The sequence below is a fragment of the Oxyura jamaicensis genome, chromosome 1 (assembly GCF_011077185.1).
Source record: "Oxyura jamaicensis isolate SHBP4307 breed ruddy duck chromosome 1, BPBGC_Ojam_1.0, whole genome shotgun sequence".
NCBI lineage: Eukaryota > Metazoa > Chordata > Aves > Anseriformes > Anatidae > Oxyura > Oxyura jamaicensis.
Genome location: NC_048893.1, coordinates 199553525 through 199571232, shown reverse-complemented (window position 1 = coordinate 199571232; position 17708 = coordinate 199553525). Strand labels below are relative to the sequence as shown.

Genomic DNA, 17708 nt, shown 5'->3' with positions numbered 1-17708 from the left:
TTCTATACCCTATGGTCTGGATTAAGGGTTTACATGCTCTAAGTAGCTGATATTCAACTTTTTGGCATTGTCTTGCATCTTGTCACATTCAGTCTTTCAAAGTAATATTCAGATAGTGATACAGATATGTAGGTATAGCTATTGAAGCAAAGATTTTCGAGAAAAGATGAAATCAGTTAAATGTTGCATTTTTGGGGTTATCCCATAATATGCAGGCAGTTATGGCACAGTAACTTCCACAAAAGAGGTGTAGGTGCAAAAGCAACTTTAACCTTTTAATTTGTAACCACAACTGCTAAAGGAACACAGCCAACCTCCTTATTCTCTCTGTGCTAGAAGTTATTGACAAAAGTAGTAATAATAACACTTTTCCACCTTGATGAGAAGTTTGAAAATATACATATTTGAATAGTGAGAAGCATAGATCTTATGGTGTTGAGAGACCGTATTTGTACCAGAGTCCTGAGAAATGTGATGGAACAATTTATTCTCATCTCCTCATCATTTTCAGATCTCTCAGAAGAGCATTCTGGTGGGTGATGACCTTTTCTGCTTTTGTTTTCCTTCTCATTGAAGTGAACGTCAGCAAGAGAGGAGATTCATAAAATTAATTCAGATTGGCTTAGATAAGGACCCTGTGATGTTGATTAAAAACCATCCACAGGGCCATTAGCAAAGTGAGATAATAAATGAAAATGTATTGCATTGCATGAGTTTTCTAGTGGGGTAACATCAGTGAGCAGTTTTGAGTCCAGCCGTCTTTATACATCTTCATTCATTAGCCAAAAGACAGGAAAAGAGTACGTGTTAATTAGAATCACAGATGATCCAAATTGGGAGGTATTGCATAAATCAGTGAAGATAGATTAGAAACCTTAAGCAGGAAATGACAAAATGAGATGCAGCTTTGAAAAATGTATGTTGGGGAGAAATAATCTGTACCAGGACACAATCAGTAGTGAGCAGGGTTGTTCAAGAAGAGAAATTAATGGGAGGAAACTGAAGGATGTGGCCTATGGAGTAAAGGGCAATCTAACAGTGCAGCTATTTAAAGGCAACCTTTGCACCTTTTCAGTGGAGAGCTTGGATTCAAAATTCATTTACAATTGGCAAGATTAAAAGGTCAATGTAGTTTTGGACCGTATATGCAGAAACAGGTTGCCAAAGAAAGACACGAAAGCCCACCTCTATAATAGCCTGCTACCACATCATTCATGCTTATTAATTTTAATCTTCTTCCAATTCTGAAAGACTCTGTGCATTAGAATACATGAAAAATGGATTCATATCAAGCAAAATGGGTAGCCTGGGAAAGCTGCTGGCCCTCGCAAATGTGGCTTTTGATGAATTCACCCCCATCCAGCTACCACCGTCTCTTGTCCACCCCTTCAGTCCCCATGGGACTGTGTCACCCTGAGACAAGGAGAGGAGAGGGGGCATGAGGCTAATCAGCTAACGACAGATGTAAGAGAAGAGCAGAGCCCTGGTGCTGCACTGCAAATGCATTAGTGTGGGCCAGCTTCCAAGGGAGCCACTTTCTTTGAACCTCCTGCTTGTGGCAGGGCATATTTTTCACACAGGAGTCATTACTTTTAAGCTGGGGCTCTTCAACACCACAAGCAGCTCAGATAAGACAAAACTTACAGATGTGAGTGGAAACAGTGAGAAGCTTTTGTCTAAGACCTTAGTCATTTCACTTTAACAGAGGTAATAGATTTAAGGGAGGAAATATTTGGGATGATTACATAAATAAAGAAATAAATAAGTCCTTTTACCTTCTGAGGACTGTAAAACCACACAGAACAGGAAAGGAACAATCACCACATTACTCAGAAACCCTTGAAACTACAATAGAGAAACTGGTAAATTACTCCCTTAGCAAAGGGATGGATATTGGCACAGTTAGCCAAGGACGGGCATTTAAGTCTAAGTGCTGTACAGAACACCGTAGTTTGTATTTAACAAATACATTTATTTCCATGGAATGAATAGACATAACCAAGTACAGTGCTGATGTGACATTGCACTAGGAATCATGAATGTATAGGTGACTATTTTATGTGCCCTAACTATAAGAAGTTGTTTTAACTTATTCAGCATAGCAAGTTAAAAAAAGTGCTTAACAAAACACTGATTTATTTATTTTTGTTTGTTTGTCTTTTGACAGGTAGACTGAGAATAACACATGTGCAGGATAAAACTGTATCCTACAAGAAGTATTTGATGGATTATTCCTAGACATTTCCAAGAAGGTAAATACAAAAAGTGAGTACTAATCCCAGTACCTGGAATGCTTTAATTACGTTTTTATTATGACGGTTGTAATGTTTCTTGTACAGATTTCTTTGACTGGAGTCATGAAGAATTTCACTAATTTCTTTAGAACATATCTACTATTGTTCTGAGTTTACTATTATTATCTGATAATTTTCATTAATGTCAAACTTGTGACTCCCTTTCAAGAAGTCATTTTTAGTAAAAATCTGTGCTACACACTCTAAAACATAGAAACTCCCTGCATGAACTGACGTACATCTAAGTACCTAACAAAAAGGCATACACAGTGACAGACAGGTGGAGAACCACGTATGTAATAGGAGTGCTGGTCAGTCTGACAGGCCATGATAACAGCGTCTGCAGCCTAGCCCTTTTCAGTGCTTTCCAGGCATTACTGCAAAGAAAGGAAGAGAACAAGGTTATTTTATAGATATTTATGGGGAGTAGCATAGAAGAAAATATAAAAGCACTCATTTGAAAATCTAGCACATGGAAAATTGTTGTGTGGGTTGATTGGATGTGAACAACCTTACTTCAGTACAATAAAGGAAAGGATATTGGTGACCTCCGCAGCCAGGGAATAACATCAGGACAAATTTACATCCATGAAAAATGAGAGAGAGGGATTCTGCGGTAATTAAGATGTTTAAAGATAAAAGCCTGAGGTAAGAGATTTATGTGGATGGCTAGATAGGGAGGAAAGGTATTATCTTAAATGTGTGATACAGAACTTATCTGCAAAACTTTGATGTAACTGGAAAGTGGCATTCAGGAGAGGAGTGAGTTGAAGGTGATGTAAAATGTATGGGCATGTTACAGGGTGGTGGCATTGTCCTCTCTGATGGAGAACGAAGGTTGCTTGGAGGCTGCTTGTGCTCATGGCTAGGACTCCTCAAGTCCTACCGCAACACTATAGCTGCTGAGCACACACACAAAAAAAGACGGTAGAGATGTAGAACCATGAATCAAAGAATTAAAGAATATTTGAGGTTGGCAAAGATTTATGGAGATTGTCTAGTCCAACCACCTGCTCAAAGCAGTATTACCTAGAGAAGTTCACTGAGGGTTGTGTCCAGCTGTGTCTTTGATATCTCTAAGAATGAGGAATCCACAGCCTCTATGGGCAACCTGCTCCAGTGTTTGACTGCCTCCCTGTAAGTAGTTTTTCCACTTTCCATAATTCAGTTTGTGTCCATTGCCTCTTGTCTAGTCACTGGGCACCTCTAAGATACATCTGGCTCCATCCTTTTTACCCCCTTCCCCAATCAGCTTTCATGCACATTCATAAAACCTGAGATTTTTCTTCTGTGGATTAAATAGTTCCAGCTTGCTTAACACCTCTGTAAAAGAGATTCTCCAGTCTCTTAAATGACATTGTAACCTTTCATTTTACTTTATCCATTATGTCCATGACTCTCTTACACTGGAGACCCTAGAAAGGGACCCAACACTTCTGATATGACCTCACCAATGCTGAGCAGAGGGGATGGATCACCTCCCTCAACCTGCTGCCAATGCTCTGCCTAGTGCAGACCAGGAGGGTGATGGCCTTCTTAGCTTCAAGAGCACATTCCTGGCTCATGGTCAACTTGCCAGGTCCATTTCTGGCAAGCTGCTTTCCAACTGGTTGGCCCAGCCTGTAGTGGTACTTGGGGTTACTTCTCCCCAGGAGCACAACTTGACATTTTCCTTGGTTGAGATTCAGGAGGTTCCAGTGGGCCCCTTTCTTCATCCTGTTGAGGTCCCTCTGACTGGCAGCACAACCTACAGATGTATCAACCACTCTTCTCAGTTTTTCATCCCCTGGAATACTTGTGGGTTCAGTCTGCCTCATCCAGGTCATTGCTGTGAGAATTTAATATATGGGATGCAGTATCACCCCCTGGGGTATGTCACCAGTGAGTAGCCTGCAGCTGGGCTTTGTGCTGCTGATCACAAACCCTCGAGGCTGGCAGTTCAGGTAATTTTCAGTCCAACTCACTGTCCATTTATCTGGACAATACTACATCAGTTTATCTATGGGGATGTTATGGGAGACAGCATTAAAGCATTACTAAAGTCAAGATAAACACCATCTACTACTCTCCTCTCATCCACTGAGTCATTCATCTTCCTGCAGGTTAGCTAAGCATGACTCCCCCTTCATAAATCCATTCTGACTACTACTAATCACCCTCTCATCCTTTGCTTAGAAGTTATGTCCAGGATTATTTGCTCCATCACCCTGGAGAGGTGACCAAGATGAGACTGACCCGCCTGTGGTTCCCTGAATCCTCCTTTTTCCACTCCCTGAAAATAGGAGTTCCAGTCCTCAAAAACCTTCCTTAGTTCTCCCAAACCTGAGAGGAGAGGAAGAGGAGAGTTTTTAACTGGTGGTTTTGGAATCACTGTCTTTAGCTGAAAAGCCTGTGTTTTGGGACTATGAAAGAACAAGAGGACAGAGAGAACTTTTGGAGGGGATGGGACAAAATGGGGTAAATGGGAGGTTCAAGAAGAGACTAATAAGGTCTTGCAACTCAGATTAAAGAGTAGGACAATTGCAATCAGAGAATAGGAATGGAAAGGGAGGCATAAGAGGAGTCTTGTATTAAACAGCTTTCTCATGAAAGATCCTATACATAGAGTGAGATGGAGACAGAAAGAATGAGGGTCCCCAAGCACAGAGTAGAGATGGAACAAAGTTTTTGGAAACTGGAATTTAGGCTGGAAAACAAGGGTGGATTTTAAGTGGGAATTAGGATGTAAGGAAAGAATGAATTAGCGGTGGGGAAAGATGGCCTGATCAGATTTCCCCGAGGATGCTTCAACTCATGAGAGAAATAGCCAGGTGTGTGGATATTTGGATAATGGATACCGAGACCTAAAATAAGAGCCCAGTAATCCAGTCTTCCTGTTCAGGCAGTGGGAGAGCATAGCATCTCTTTAAAATATGTAGTCTATTCAGCACAGGAATTGCTCATAGAGAATTCTCTCCCACTCTTTCCTCGTAAACTACTGTCTGGGGCAACCAGGTGCCGAATTACGCATGACCATTGTTCAAAGCTAGAAGGGATGAATACAGGAATTAACATCCCTAACCCTTATTTCTCATCTGTGACATGGGGTCAAAGTTTCCCTTCAATGCTTATCTTCTTTATTTAGATTTTAAGAGATTTTCATGTGGAAGGTGTACAAACAGCATCTAACACTACAAATGAGGTCTAGGACATCTACAGGCTTCTACTATATGCTGAAGCAGAATGTTCACCTTACCTGGAAAGTCTTGATATGGATGGTGAGAATCAGAGAATAGAATAATAGAATCATTAAGGTTGGAAAAGACCAAAATCACCTAGTCCAACCATCCCTCTACCACCAACAATACCCACTAAACCATGTCCCTGAGCACTACATCCAACCTTCCCTTAAAGGCCTTTTAATAAAAAATCATAGAATATCGTGAATTGGAAGAGACCCATAAGGATCATCATAACAATGGTGAAAGAAGTTCAAAAACTCATAATCCTGAATATAAAATTATTTTAAAGGAAATTGATGCAGAATTATGTTGACTAGCAAAATGAAAAGGGAGTGGTTAGTGAACACCTGTGCTTTAATCACCAGCTCTATACAAATACTGACATAAATAATAGGAGGCAGTTCCCAAAACATGATAACTCTGCCTGCAGGTTATGTTTTGGGAGTGCATATTTGTTTACTCTTTGGGGAGGAACCAATTTCTTCTATATGGAATTAGATTGTTTCTCTCTGTAATAACAATGATAACTATGAATAACTATGAGAATTCAGAGCCTGTCTCCTATATATATAGGGCTGATATATATGCATATCTAGCCTACTCAAGTGAATTTTATAGTTGGTTGGGGTTTAGGCTGATTGGAAGTACTGGGGCTAGCATGAGCTGAAAAGTATCTGTAGCCAGCATTCACAAAGTTGAGTACTGAGTAAGATATCACTCCAGGAGACAGACTATACATCAAAGAGAAAAGAAAGTGTAAAAAAAAATAACAGAAAAATCAGTGTTTTCAAAATCAGTTCCATGTTAAATGGTAACAATATAATGAAGTGACAGCCTGCAGCAAACTGAATTCAGAGAGGAAAGGGAGAAGAAATCTCTAAAATAAAACTTCCCAAATTACTGGCAGTCACTGAACATGACAAACTCTGTTTACTAAGGGATATGTAAGTTCATAGAACATATCTAGATAGCTTTTTATTGAAGGTGAATTATTATTGTCAACATAATCAGAAGAATAATTTTTAAAAGTTTGCTACTCTCTTTTGCTTAACATTGATGAATTTAATAATCTTGTTGCTGCCAGCTGATCTGGTTGGTGACCAAAATCAGAGGGCCAGTAACAGACCCCACATCACTTATTTTCTGTGGAATCACAGCATTTTTTCCTAGTTATGTCCAGCTGGGCAGAGGAGCCACCCATGCCAACTGTGTGGCAATCAGGTCTGCACCCCAGGGAGCCAGTCCATAACCCCCAGCAAGTACACCATGCTGTTTGTTGGTCCAGCTCCTTGCTGAGCAGAATTCAGGTGAACTGAGCTGGCAAAAGGCAATGCACACAGAAAATGATTACGAGAAGTACAAATAATAGGTGCTATTATTTCACTGTCTCAGTAAAAGGAATAAAATGCCTCGGGGTAGGTAGAGTATTTCTCAGGGTGCTTTTCAGCCAACATCTTTGCTTTGGAGCAGTAAACATTGATACGGAAACAGGCTGATTCCCAGAGCTGCTGCTCAGCTGCAGCTCTTGAAGACAACTGAGGTTCATTGCTGAATATCAGACTATTTTTACTCAGGTGAGGAAAGATGTTATTAGCTGGCTGGCTTTAGGTTCCCCCAACTTGAAAAGACTTGCTGTTGTTGTTGGCTTTCATGCCATTGTACTGCATCCTGTGCACTCTTCTCTTCTCCCATATATTTTCCTATCAAACCACAAAGCAACCTGTATGTATTTTGGCATGTTTACAAACAAACTCTTTATATGAATATGTTTTGGGAAAAATATACATATATATATATATCATAGAAAAATGCCTTTTGGCCAGCTAATTAAGAACTGTTGTGTAATGTGTACATCTCATCTAATTTTCTTAAGTCTCCTGTTTTCTCAGCTTTGATCTATCTGTCACAGGATCCACTTGGTATATTTTCTCATTTACATTATAAGTCCAAGATAAGCAAGATAAGCACCCTTGCCAACTATTATAAATGTATATCTATTTACACAGCAGCTAACACGTTGGGCTAGTGATGCACTTGAAGCCTCCAGGTGCTACAGATATAAAGATGTTATATAATAATAGGGAGCAGCTCATTCTCCTACAAGGCATCTTGTTTCAACCCACAATACAGAGAGACATTCATTAAAAAGGTTCCATTCATTTAAATCAATCTGTCATGCAATGTTAATTAAGCATTAATTGATACTTATTTCTCTAAGGCACCAGATCATCATTTCTCTTGAATAACCCCTGAAGTTTGGCTCACAATACTGAAGAAAGAATGGAATGGGCTTGTCCTTGTGACTACTAGAGGCATCATTTATTTATTTGTGCATTCATTCACTTATTCACTTTTGCTCTCAAGTGCATCAGTCTTCATAATCCCCTCCCCTCCCATTATTTGCCAAAGGAGGAACTGGCAAAACAATAGAAAGGATGTAATTAGTAACTTGGCTGTGGGCTACATGGAAGGATGGGCATAGAAACCAGTATGAAATCAGAAATTTAAAATAAGAACTCTTTGTATGCTGTCAGTCAATCATTTTCTCCCTGTTCAGATTTGCAAGTGAATTGCAGCTGTATTTCTTGGACATATCAGCATTTGTTTTTCTTTTGGTGTGCTGCAGGAAGCTATTTTCAGCCTAGGCTTCATCCCTCCTGTTGTGACACGCAGGAGATGTGACCTCACACCCTCCACAAAACTGATACACAACAGCGATGCCATAACAAAGCTCCCATCATTACGCTGTGTGGAAAAAGATGTAACTTCATGGCAGTGGAACTGCTTTTAGCTGTGAGTATGGAGTATCTCAGAGAAATCTTCCCCTGGGGATACTTATTGCTCATCCCCTTGTAGGTTTAATAACATACCATAATACCATAGCATCTTCCCTCTGAAAACCACGTGCTGTTTGGAAAGCATTAATGACATTATGCTTAACAGACAGCCTGCACTCCACAACACCATTTACACATACCACCCACCTCCACCAACAGGCAGATTCATCCAGACACTCTTAGCATGGTTTTGCTGCTTTCAGGATCTTTTCAAGCTTCTTGCAGGGTTTCCTTATGTATCTCTGTGTGATCCTATAAGAAATATCACAGACAGATCTAACAGTGCCAACTTTGCTATGGGCCCCAGTGGGAACAATGCAACCAGGGATTTTCAGCCTTACATTTCACTCATTTGTGTTGGCTGAGTTAAATTTATCCAGTTTTTGGTGGTTTTCAAATGTCCAGGTTATACTTGTTTTAATTTACAGATCCTAATTAGTTGTTGACTGATAGGGTGAGGAGGATGGTGGTAAAAGGGAGTGAAGTTTGCTTCGGGGCATGCAAGCATCAGTTACCATTCTGCAGGAGAGCTCAGAATGTTTCTGTAGGAAAAGGCAGAGCTCTTACATTTAATTGTAATGCTAATTTTCCAATTGTGTATGACACTATCCTTGACTCTGCTGCTGGGAAACTTTGATTTTTGCACGTTTTCTTACTGGGGTTAAGAACCCACTGCATATCATAAGGCAAAACAAATGGGAAGGTGAGTAGGGGCATTCATCTCTCATGAAACAGGATAACCCAAAACACAGTAGTCTGGAGAAATAAATGAAAGGGAGGTAGGTATAGGATCTGTCTTCACCCGGTACTAGAAAGCACCCTTGAGTACTTCTGCTACAAAACTGTTCAACATGTATTTAGCTCCTGTGAAGAGTCATATTAAGTCTTAACATGAAGGACAGTCTGAAATAAGGAAAGCAATTTTAAATATATGTCAACAGGTAGGACTCTTCTTCTGACTAGGTTTTGTAAAAAAAGCATAGTATTACTAGTGATAATAATTAACAATCATTAATCTTGTATCGTGCATGTGCCTTTGAAGTGAAGGAGTTGCTTTTTTTGCTGTATTGCTAAATATGGGTAGCTTATTTTTCTGCAGTGGATGCCCAGAAGTTATGACTTTCATCTGGTGTAGCCAAAGAAACTTGTTCTTTATTTTAACATATTTAACCTGTTAGTATGAATAGGTAGTCTGAGTCAGCTAAAAGTACTGTCCTGAAAACTTACTATTAGCAGTGTATTAACCCACCGTGGCTTTGTTGGGAATGACAAGTAGATTAGATTGTGATGCAGAGATCAGCAACTCTGAAATACTGCTCAGCTCTAAAAAGACAAGCAGCAGTATGACATAGCTTTTGCAAAGATCTTCCATATCTAAATGAAACAAGAAATACAAGTGCCTCTGACATCAGCAAACCAGGTAGAGAAAATCCAAAGGCTGGACAAATGTTTTTTTCTGAGCTGGACATCTGGCTCGTGCAGATTTGTTCATCTCTGCATAATGGAAACAATTTATTTTATCCAAGGATTTCTAACAATAAGGTGTTTGTGGGGAGGAGGAGGGGGATGCATGCCTAAGGCACGCACTCAGATCTGCAGAGCATTCAGCATTCGTTTCTTGGAAAAAAAAAAAAATTATCTTGGCCTGCCTCATGCAGAGTTGCTGCCCTGTTTAGGCAAACACACAATTCACCTGCTACCCTCAATTTTCAGTCTGTGCTGGGGAATTGTCACTTTTAAGTGTAATTACCAGACACTAAGGAGTCCTTTTCTGTCAGCCCTTCAATGACAGAACAGGGGAGGCTATCCTTGAAACTTCCTCAACAGGCAAATGTGGAATATTCTGCTTGTTTTTAGGAGACCTTAATATAGATTGGAATGGAATGGAATGGAATGGAATGGAATGGAATGGGGCAGCGTACACTAGTGTAGTGTAGCATAGAGTAGAATACAATACAATACAATACAATCAATCAGTTTGAAGGGGCCTACAAAGATCATCAAATCCAACTGCCTGACCACTTTAGGACTAACCAAAGTTCATCCATATTGGACCACGTGCAACAAAAGTGCAGATGTGCTGGACAGTGCTCAGCTGCAGGATTTGCTCCAAGTGGCATTCCCAGTAAGACAGCCACACTGAAAAGGATGCTGGTGAGATGTCCTTTCTGTCCAAAAAATTTCATAGAATCAGAGAAAGGTTTGGATTGGAAGGGACCTTAAAGATCATCTAATTCCAACCCCCTGCCATGGGCAGGGACACATCCTCCCAGCCCAGGTTGCCCCCAGCCCCATCCAGCATGGCCTTGGGCACTGCCAGGGCTGGGGCACCCCCAGCTCCTCTGGGCAGCTTGGGCCAGGGCCTCACCACCTACATGATAAAGACTTTCCTCCTTACATCTAATCTAAAGCTACCCTCTTTTAGTTTAAAGCCATTACCCCTTGTCCTTTAGGCTTGGGATTGCCCCAGCCCAGGTGCAGGACCTTGCACTTGGCCTTGGTGAACCTCATGAGGTTTGCACAGGCCCACCTCTCAGGCCTGTCCAGGCCGCTCTGAATGGCATCCCTTCCCTCTGTTGTACTGACCACACCACACAGCTTGGTGTCATCAGCAAACCTGCTGAGGGTGTCCTCAATCCCCTCTGGCTATGCCACTGTGAAATATGTGATCTGCAGTCATAGTTGATGGCCCTGGGGAGGTGAAAGAACATTTTAGCACGTCTGCACACATGCTTACACAGTAGGCCATCCATGACTCTGAGAGTCTAAGGATCAAGTTTCAGCCTGTAGTTTACCATGTTTCTTTTATTTTATTTTTTATTTTTTGCATTTTAGTGGTGTGACATTTGCCTGGGAAAACATTTGCAGCAATAAATCTCATCAAAATCTCAACCAGAATCTCATCTATTGCTTGACATTAATTTTGATCCTTTCCATCACAATTGTCTCCCTGCAGGTTTCATCTTTGTGCTGGGAGATGGGGATTTGCTCATCCTACTCCATCGCTCTCCAAGTAATCTCTAAGTGTTAAATGATTGGAGGGCACTAGAAATATATATATATATATATTTAGTTAAATACAGTGTAATAGTTTCCACCTTGTTCCACCTTGTTTAAACCACTCTGATTCCTTTAAACAATTCCTTGTGGCAGTCTGTCAGCATACTTACCCCACCATATGAAGTTCCCAAAATCTCAGAGTATATCAATTGACAGGTGTGTAACTGGTGCTGTTTTACCTGTTTGAAAGTGCCCTGCATACTTAAAGTCTGCAGAGCCACCTTTGTTCTAAGTGGCTCTTGGAAAGGGCATTGTCCCTCTCCTTCCTATTGCACTTGCCAGCTATGGCAAAAGCAAAAAGCATGCATGCAGTGAGAGAAACAAACAACCAACAACAACAACAACAACAACAACAACAAATATATATATATATTCAGTGGTATTGTCTTCTGTTTGGGCAGGAATCTTGTGTAGCTACAGCACCAAGCCTTCCAGGGAAGAAAGCAGGCAGGAGATCAGCTTGGGAGGCCAATGAGCTAATGGCATCCTCAAAACAATCCTACTGGGCATTACTCTGTTCATTTGCTTTGGAAATGAGTTCAGTTAACCAAGCCTGACTATAAAACTGCATATCTTAAAAACATTAACACTCAGCTTTGTTGACAATACCTTGGGGCAGCAGACAGACACCCCTGGGGCACCTTTAAGAGGAGTATCCTGCTCTCTGCCTTGGCACACTGGGTTTCTCCTCACCAAAATTCTGTGATTCTAAAATATGCCAGCTGGACTTGCCACACATGAAAGCAATGATGTAGAACATCCCCCCCCCCCCCCCCAAAAAAAAAATAAAAAAAAAAAGTAGCTTGTTTGTTTCTTTCCCTGTTCAATTCTATAACGCCTGTGGCTACACTCAAGGGGAAAATTAAGGAATACAACAGGGACACATACCACTTCATGAAGGCATGACGTGCTGAAGTGATAAAATGCATGACGTTTTCTGACACATGCATATTCTTAGTAGCTGCTGATGAGACAGGATGAGTGGAGTGCAAATGTTTGCTATCTTGGGGATGGCTTCTGATATGGAAGGTATGCAGAGCTGTCTTTGAAGTCTGTAATAGCTGGGCACATATGTAACTGGGATCAACAGTGGGTGTTCATTCTCCAAGGACACCTCAAAGATTGCGTAAAAAAAAAAAAAAAAAAAAAAAAGCTAAAACTCCTAAGCATGATGTCATTGGAACCCTCTCTAACATATGGCCATCTGAGAGTGCCAAACATCCATGTGGATGAAGGGTTGCAGGTACTTGTTCAATGGCTGTAGGTTTGCAATATTCAGCAGCAGGATATGAATTTAGGAGGTGATATCTGGGCACCAGTTCAAAAGAAGGATTTTTTCATTTCCCCTGAGATGTTTTTCCATGGTCTCACCAGAGAAACCATAGTGTAATTGTCAAGTTTGTGGCTTTCTGGGAGAACTTGTGCTTCCTAGAAAGATACCTGTGTCTTTTTCCCTTCTTCTCTGGCTGTTGTCTTAATTTTTCTAGGCTTGCATCCAAACTACACAAGTGCATTTTGAGTCTTAGGTCAGTTACTCTCCAGTGAAAGGAATATATTTAGAAAATCATCCAGACATACAGACCAAACATTTCAAAAAAGCATTCCACTTCAGCTCACCAAAGCCTGGTCCACTTGTGTCCCCTTTATTTTCTTTATGATCTTTACAAGAATTTTCATAAGAAAAGGTAGCTGCTCCCAGCCTAATAACGCTTCTCCTCTTTGTATATATCTGCTCGATGAGGATGCTAATAGCAGATGAGAGATAATTGTGCTTTAATTGGGTTTTGCTAGTTCAAAGGGGGAGGGGATATGGGATGCCTTTTGGTTCCCATGGCCTTCTAGATAAGTTTCCACATAATGCCAATTAAGGGCAAAATAAAGAGTATGCAAAACAGATGACAACTGCTGCTCACCAGGAATCATTCTTTTGTCACTAAAACAATGGGGCATTCTACCAAGGGTGTGCTTTTTGCTGCTGTATTTTCCCTCGATTTTTATTGCAGTTTGCGTAAGATTTGCTGCTGAGTGGACCAAGCCTAGAAAAGTTTAAGATGAATGCGACAGTTGGAGCCTTCCAATTGTATGTATATGTGTGTGTGTACACTTGCCAAAAGCAGAAAGGAGAGTCAAATTAAGTTATTTTTTCTTCCCCTACAAGTTATTTTTATTTTGTTTTCATTTCAAAGGAGCTATTGTGTATAGGGAGGGGTCAAGGGTTTTTTTTCCTTCTCTTTCTCTTCATTTTTTTCTTTCTCCTTGTTTGTTAGTTTTAAGGGTAATTATTCACCAGGGCCTTTTCAGCTGTCAAATGTAACAAAAGGTAATCCGGCTTCTTCTCTCCCCTACCCCCACACTCGCCTGTTCTTCCAACAAAAGCAGTCTTTGTTGGGGGGTCATCATTTCACAAGGATCCTTCTTCATCCCACAAGTTAGAAATGCTCTTCTACTTGATATCAAGGCAACCTCTCATGAATGATGGGAGACTCGGGATGTTGCAGCTGATGCTCTGCACTGGGTGATGTTACCCATGGACAATTGCCAGCTTGACAAATTAGGCTCTGATAGATACTCTGAATGCTTTCTTTCCCTTCAAGCAGGATTCCTGACTTAGTACATGAGCTAGTTATCAATTTATCTACTATCGATACACTGGCATTAATCAGTCTCCATCTAAAGGGTGGTCTTTAACCACTGGCTTGTGTTCACAGTTCCATTTGACTGGGATGAACCCTCTGACTTCCCAAATTGTATTTTCTTTTACTTTGTGACTTGCAGCTCCTTGTTGTTGTGGAAGTACATAGTGGAAAGACATCTGTTCAATGCCAAAGTATTTTACAGACAGAATTGTTCCTTATAAATGGATCAATATATGCCAATCTTCAGCTTCATATAAATATTTGCTTAGATACTAAATTGATCTTGTCCTAGATTTGCCATAATTTAAGTCTATGAAGCTATAATCAAGATTTCTTGATAATATAAAAGAACCCATCAGCAATTATATTCATTCACCTCCCCATATTCAAGCCGATTTCAACATTTCACTGATAAACTCCCTTTTTTTAATAAAACTTGCAGTGTAAAAATCAACATTGCACACCAGTTAAAGGTGCTGAAGTGCTTTGTGTGTGGTATTTGAGTGGTTTCTGAGGGGCTTTTACCTAATAGGGAAACAATTTTTTACTAGAAATGTACCCCAAACCTTCTTTTAAACTCAGAATATTTCAGATTTGAATATACTTTTAACTTTCTGAAAGTTTCCAATAGCCAATTTTTTTGCAAACAGAAGCACCTAAAGATGGTTCTGTCATATACTTCTCACCACTGTGATCACTTTATATTTTTAGTATGGAAATTTCTGGTACTATGACTTATATCAAGGATTCTTGTTTTAAATGCTGGAATTCCCATCCCCCCATACTTTTGTTCTAAATAGAAGAAATAGACAGAAAAGTGTGTCTCTTAAGAACTGTTATTTCTTTTTTTTCAAAATAGGAATATGGTCAGAGGGAGATTTGCAGCTGTCATAGTGTCATAGAGGAAGTAGTTAAGGAGGAAAATTGAAGTTTCCCTGGGATTGATCTGGACCTCATTGCTATAGGAAAATTTTGTTTGAGATTAGGAAAATAATTCTGACAATCAGGTTAAAACACTGGTACAGGAAGTATCTCCATCCTTGGAGATATTCAGAATTGGTTTGTCCAAGGCCCTGAAGAACTCAATTGAATTCCCCAGTAGTATCCAACATCAAACATGGCCCTACTGTGAGCAGGGGGGTACATTAGGTGGCCTCCAAAGGTTCTCTCTAACCTAAATTATTCTATGATACTGGAGAGTATGTGGGGAGTATGTGAATTCCTCATCTTCTCAGCACATACATATGTACTTATATATATATATGTAGTTAATATATATATATATATAGACTTAGTAAATATAGCAAATAATGAGGACATGTTTGTACATACATTCTGGTTGTCATATCAGACTACAAGTGTCTACTGTGAACAGTGAAACAGTGTCTACTGTGTAAGAAACAGTGTCTACTGTGTAAGAAACCTGGCTAATGCTAATCTGAGGAAAGGGCTAAAATCCCTTAGCTTTTCTACTGACTGTGTGCCTAATCATAAGACAAAGACCTATGTCCTTCTGTTCTTTTAAGACTTTGTTGCTTGCTTAAATTTTGAACCTTGTTATTTTCTGAGGTTAACCCAATACCGGCTAATTTAATTTTTCTGAGCTGAAGTTGTCTTCATGGGGCATATTCTCAGATCTAAACCATCTGGCCTTATCTGTAGACTTTAAACAAGCCTGAGAGTGCTTTTCAAATAGATGTTAGATGTTCATCTGAGTTCATTCTTATATCTTGACATATGTGGTTGCATCTATTATTATAATAGAGCTGTGTTGGGGGTACTGCACAACACACACTGAAGAGAATCACCTCTTAAGTGAAGAACCACATGTAAAAGTGAAAGCCTTAGGTAGGGTAGAATATTACATAAATAATGAACAAATTTATAATTAAGTCAAAGGACATCCTCAACAATTTCATTTTCATGAGAGATTCCTTGAGAGTTTAATAACCACATGGTCAAGGTTTGATTTGGTGCCTCACTTGAAATTCTTTCCTAATTCAGAAAAATATCTATTCCATACTTGTTGCTTTGTTGTTGTTGTTGTTTCTCTAAACTGACATTAATATCCTATATGGATAGGATGCACACAATATACTGCAGGGTGCACCTGTACCCACAACCCCTTCATCACTGCTTGAGTATTTCATATTTCCTAAGGAGCCTGAAGCACCTAAAACCATTAGTAAACTGAATGCATCATGCTCCACTGGAGGAAGGCAAATAGAATTAGACCTATTTTACTGATAAGAAAACTGAGGTCATTTTCCAGCTGACGTCTGAAGTTAAATGCCTATCTCACCGCTTTCAGCTGTAAAATGACCTAAACACTGATGGCCCCACAGCTTGAAACTCAAACGCTCGGCTCCTGCCATCCCTCGCTCAGTCCCTCGTGGTGTCTGTCACAATATTTCAGGCCTAATTGTCAGGAGAGCAGAGGCCCCTGGTAATCATCAAACGTGGTGGATGTGCAGCACTTTCTGAGTCCATTTAATGTCTGGCTTTTTGCGTAAGCTGAAGGTGACTTTTCACAGCTTGTCACTCCAATGTGCTACAGACAAATGAGCTCAGGCTAGAAAAATAAGGGTTGTGGAGGCCTCTGGAAGTGTTTGCTTGCTTGGTCTCTGAAAGGCCTTGCAAGTTGTTTGGCTGATAATGTGAACAAATTGGTATTTAGGGCCTGGACTCTAAATCAAAGAAAACACAGGGAAAAGCACCTAATAAGTAACATTCATTATCAGATTATCACTGGTTGCAGAGCCTGCAGGGCTGGATCATATTTGGTTTTCTTTATCAGTCCCACCAATGGCTGGAGCCAACTCTAACATGTGAAGTTATCCCTTGGGATTAGTTGCCACCTCCTTATGGCTGATTGTTAAAAATAAAAATAAAATAAAATAAAAATCCCTGACAACCTATTTCCATAGAAAAATCAAAGAAAATAATTTTGCCACCAGTTTCTCTACCAGCATGATGAACACATGCCAGAGATGCTGCTCATGGGGCAAAGTGCCGAATTTTTCAGAGCAATTAACAGCTAAGGGTATCTCTGATGATGCAGTAGAGATGTGTGTGTGTTGCACCATGTCAGCACAGCCGTCCTGACCCCACTTTCCGTAACTGGAGGGAAATAAGCAGCCACTCTGGCACCAGAGATTAGAAACTCAACTGTACAAGAGCAGGTGGGGAGCTTTGTTCTTTGCTGATGTTTTTGTTGTTGTTGTTTTGTTTTTTGTTTGTTTGTTTGTTTGTTTTTAAATGAAATAAAAGCATCTGAGAGTTGCTGGTTTCATGATCAGCAGTTGCAGGGATGGAAAGGTGGAAGCAAGAAGGGATTGTGTCCACCCCCATTGGGGTGGTGTCTTCCTTCAGAGAGCTGTGTAGCCCTCAGGAAGGGAGCAAGCAAAGCAGGACATGTTTTGGACACATAGGAGAGCAACACCAGAGCAGTCCCTTCCAGCAGAAGTGTCTCATGTTGCTTTCTTTCATAGAATTTTTATAACCCTTCTTTTTAAATAGGATTTATATAAGCCGTTTCTGATTAGAAGAAATAATGAATTTTCATTTTCATTTTCACAAGACAGTGAAATAATGAATAGAAGAGTTAGTCTAGAATGACCCCGATTGATATTTGCAGGCAGTATTCATTGCTCCTAAAAA

At 40.1% G+C, this 17708-nt stretch overlaps 1 protein-coding gene across 4 annotated transcripts in view; it reads left to right on the top strand.

Annotated features, from left to right (window-relative positions):
• Positions 1-17708, top strand: part of TENM4 (teneurin transmembrane protein 4) — a 901054-nt gene that overhangs the window by 511494 nt on the left and 371852 nt on the right. For all 4 annotated transcript variants that reach the window (XM_035330189.1, XM_035330205.1, XM_035330196.1 and 1 more), the window contains one exon: positions 2168-2265. The gene's annotated coding sequence lies outside the window, so the exon portion shown is untranslated. The remainder of the gene's footprint in view (positions 1-2167; positions 2266-17708) is intronic.